We start from the raw sequence: 5,068 nt of genomic DNA, 5'->3' as shown, positions 1-5,068 counted from the left end.
AAAAAAAAAAAAGATTGTCCTAAAAATTACTACTGTAGAGAAGAATAGCATCTCACTTGAACTATTGGAACCACCCCTCATTTCACCTCACTGATTCTGAACCTCAACACTTTTTTCAGTTTCCTTTGATATTTATACGTACAGTAAAAATCCAGTCATCCGTTCTTGCTAATGACTCGTTTGCTGAATTTTTAGTGCTTGCATGATAAAATCTGATTTTCTTTAAGGGGCATACTTGACACTGATGTACCTACATCTTCCCTTCCTCCACAGCTACATTTGGTCATACAATACACTTGAATTACATTGTCCAGCTATCATGGATTTTAATGGCTGTCTCTCAATGCTTTGAGTTTCTGACATGGACTGTCATCTGCCTAACAATTTCTTTTCATTACTGCCATTCACCTGGATTACCATTTATCCATCAGGCACAGTACCTGTGGCTTTAAGATAAATCTCCTAAGACTGTCTAGCGACCTGCTGCCATTTCCCAATATGTCTAGTACTTATCCTACAGTACTTGAAGCCCTGATCAGACGTTTATAATGAACTTCTCACAGATTGTAAGCTCAGTTCTGGAAAATCATGTATGTCTTTATCCTGCAATATTGATACCCTGCTTGCTAACTGCATTAACCAATATGCCATAAATATTATCAGCTGCCCATTGCACTTAGCAAAGTACTCGTTCACTTTTAAAGAAACCAGTGTGCTTTCAAACTAGAGTAACTACTCCTATCAATTCTTCCCTCAACAAGAATTCCTAGTCTTAACCCTTTACCCCTGGGTTTGATTATCTGTTATCATATTAAAGTATCTAAATTTGTAATCATGGACAATATCATAGAGCTTCATGTATGACACTTACTCATGCTACCAATTGGAATGATAACCTAACCATCTACATCCTTTATTACATGTGGTTTCATTTGGTATAAGTAGGCTAGGAATAAGGTGGAAATTTTAGAAATAGTAGAAACAGTTATTCTCTCCTCTTTTGCGAGGTTCTTTTCCAGGATGCATGTCCCAAGTGCTTATTAATTTAATGTGTTGACTTGACTTTGCCCTATATTAATTTTCTACATACTTGGCAATTTGGTTAACATTTACCTTAGTCCACTTTGAGTCTCTCAAATAACTTGGAATTATGTGGTTGACTTCATATAGACATTTAAGGCATTAAAAGAAAAATTTGTAGTCACCCAAGAAAAGAAGGCTCTGCTGCCAAGTACTTTCAGTTTCAAGCCTGTAGTTCCAGAAATGCCTTGGATATAGGCTTGATTTCCTGATTTACAGAGCCTGTATTGCTCATTCTTTCTAGTCCAGAGAGCTGACTTATGAATATGAACCTTAATTTACTCTTTGTTTGTCTCCCTCACTACTAATCCTTATCTCTATCTACATTTATGTGCTTTTATAGTATGGCTTCTTTGGAATTATGGAATATTGTGATTTCCATAATTATCACTATGCCTTAAATCTGACAAATGAAACAAAAGAGTTGCAGAAATACCAACTGTTGAGGTACCCAAACTAAATTGTTTGCTTCATCTTAATTAATAATTTTTTATATTTTAAAGTTAGCTAGTGATATTATGAAGGGGAGTATCTACTGAAAACACACATACAGAATTTGCCAGATGTTTTCTTGCCATAAAGCTGTGAAGACCCCCATCTCATGTACTGAGGTGTGTAGGAACCACAGATGAGAAGTTCATGTACAAATGTTCTGTGAAGAAGACAAGAGCTTTGTTTCTCCATGATCCAGGAAACTCCAAGTTCCCTGGATACAGTAAACCTGTGAATCATCTAAGACTGTGTTTCTAAACTTAATGTGAGTGAAAACTCACCAGGATATTTCATTAAAATGTTGATATCATCCTTCAGTTAAAACATTACATTTCCATTCACACCTGGAGAAAGTTACTTGCTGTGGTAAATTGACTGAGTTACCTTTGAATTTATAGTTTATTATGTCCTTCAGAAAGATAGAAGTGCATTCTTGAGGGAAGATCTATACAAAATTTTGAACTCTTCTTTGATGGTTTTAAAATAAAACAAAGTTTAAGAACTACTGTATGAAACCTGTATGAACTACAGAGCTTTTGCTATATTGAAGTGATAGAGTCAGGAGAGAATATAGCATGCAGTGATATTAACTAATATTATCAAAACAACATACATGCATACCAATAGGGAAATACTTGAACAGGAAGTCTTGAAAGGCAGAAAGACATAGAATAGAGAAATTATCACATTTAAAACTCAACACTGCAGAACATCTTATAACCTGGGAAAACTAGGCTTTTGTGTTAGAAGGACAATAAAGGCAGTTAGTCACCAGTTTTCCAAACTCACCTAGGATTTCTTCAAGTGACTTTATGAGGCCATCCTGAGATTTTATTACCTTTATTAACTGCAGACTTGTAAAGTAGCACTTTTATGGTCATACTCTGTGTACATTCCCTGCTCATACCTGCCAGTCTATTCATTCCTGGGCCTAAGGGAACCTGTTCCCAGAGGAGTCCAGCTNCTAGAATAACCCANNATGATAATTAATAAAAGTAATTAGCACCTTCTAGGACCAATTAAGGGTCCTGTACTAGTGAATTGGTTATAAATCTGATCAATTCTGAATGTATTTATTGTGAAGATGTAGATGGCATAAAACTTATGGATGTATGTGAAGTCTTTGGTTCCCTTGGAACTGGCACTAACTTCATATGCCAAGAACCTACTTTTTGGAGAGTGAACGTGTTGTTGGAAGACCCATAAAATACTTAAGTACCAGCATATAAAATGTATATAAAATATATTGGAAGGATAAAAACTCACACAACAATCCATCAATTTTGAGGAAAAGCACATGCTTTGGAAAGATTTCAGGCGAGTGCTATCAATATAATATTGGTATTATACCAATACAACTTGGTATAAACAGGCCCTAGAAGAGACATATATTCTACTAACAAAAATCATGTNTATATGAATTAATATTTATATATGTCAATAAAATTTAAAAACTCCCTCACATAATGTTAAATTATTTGTTAGATAAATATATTTTAAGAACCTTGATCTTCATTCTCATTGTTGCTTTTGTCTCCTTACCTCTCTAGGCAAACTTCAACAGCCTATCTCACCATCATAACACCTCCCATTGTAGATGTTATGATGACCCATAGATGACATTTGTAACTTCTGCTTCCAGTGTCTGTTCCTTGCATTTGGCTCTCATCAACTGGTACTTCTCTAGGTCACAGAGAAATGTGTCATAGGAGATCTCCGTAACATATATACAAATACTAAGTTCTGTTGTCCATCTTGATAGAATCATTTTAGACAGTGGGAGAGGTGGACTGGAGTTCTTTTCTTGGATTTTTGCATTGTAACTGGAAGAATTTAAGTATGTAGCACCAGGTTTAAGGNGAAACCAATAGTTTTGGCAATAGCCTGGGCTGTTTGTGCATTTCAGTGGTGCTCCTTTAGCCAATGACTAGAATAGATATAACATATTCAGGACACTGGAAGTTTCTCTACAAACTTATGATAATGTCCTATTGCCAAAAAATACACAAATATCTAACTGAATATGGGAATCAAGCTGGTAACTAACTTTGTCCACTGAATATGTTCAGGCTACTAGAAAATACTCTGCATAATAATAGAGGAGAAAAGTAAATACCAACCCAGCTATATACCCATTGACTTACAATGGTGATGTGCCTACATGATATTGTATTACAATAGTAGAATAACACTTGTATGTGCAACAAGCCACTATTTTATTGGATTTAAGGCTCACTCTAGGATATGCAATCCAAACCTGACACTGATCAGATGACTAAGAAACTAGGACTACTTATGCCAAGGACCTAGGAGAAAATAAATACTATTGTTCTGCTAGCAAAATGTAGCAATATAATGACCTGTAACTACATTCTGCTATACCCATACATCAGNGTTTTGCTCAGCCTTTGTCAGAGAAGCCTCCTCATGCAGCATATGGAAACAAATGTGGAGACCCACAACTGTACAATGTGCAGAGGTTGATATGCCTTCGAACATTCAGTCCTAAATGTGTGTCTCCATTAAAGTTCTGTTATTTGCCTTCACAGAACTATGCTAAAGAGGAGGCAGAAAGAAAGAAAGTAGGAATGGGAGACACCAAGGTCACAGTGCCTTCCAGACACAACAGGATGGGTGCACATGTGAATGCCCAGTGACTGCCCTGGCACACCTAGGGCCACACAAGTCAAATCAGATAGCAGTCCCAGAGCTGAGAAGATGAAGCTGACATCATTATTCATTCCTAACTCAGAAACTATCTGCTATTGATTATTACTCTCACAGGAAAAAATCTTTTTCTCCAATGGAGTCTTTCTGTGTATACAAACCACACTTAAGGGCAGACTCCATGCCCAGGAGTAGATGGCCTAGACAAAATATACTAAATGGTATTTTTTGAGTCTTGTTTTTAATCTCAGAATTGTCTGTTCATGTTTTATTTTAGTGTTCTTTTGCTTACATATTAGTTACCAATTTTGTGATTTTTATGGGTTTTATGCATGTGTGTGGGTATATCTATTCCTGCATGTTTATATCTTTCTTGTACTGTATATTTATGCCTATTTGTGTTCTAAATATATATAGAAAAATAAGGTATTTATTTGAATGTGTAGAGAGATAGTAGAGGAGGTTGGAGGACATTTTTCCATCTTTTACTCTACAGTGTAATCTGTCTTTGGTAGTAAAATGTGTTTGTTGGAGGCTGCATAGCGTAGCTTCTGTTTCCTAATACAGACTGCTGAACTATGCCATTTTGTTGGGGGAATCAAGAACATTAATATGCAATTATTAGTAAAATGTTTTCCTTACAACCAGTCATTTTCTTGATTTTTTTTTTGTTATCTTAGACTGCTTTTGGATTAATTACAATAAATTTTTAATGACCTTTGGCCACTTTGTTGTATTTATCCTTCTCTTTTATTTGCAGTTAACCTTCCATGAGGGATGGCATAGAGGTCACAAAAATCAGTGCTGTGATTTTCATAATGGAAACTTT

The sequence above is a fragment of the Mus caroli genome, chromosome 11, assembly GCF_900094665.2.
Source record: "Mus caroli chromosome 11, CAROLI_EIJ_v1.1, whole genome shotgun sequence".
NCBI classification, from domain to species: Eukaryota; Metazoa; Chordata; class Mammalia; order Rodentia; family Muridae; genus Mus; species Mus caroli.
The sequence above is the reverse complement of the archived record's forward strand: the minus strand, read 5'-3'. Positions refer to the sequence as shown.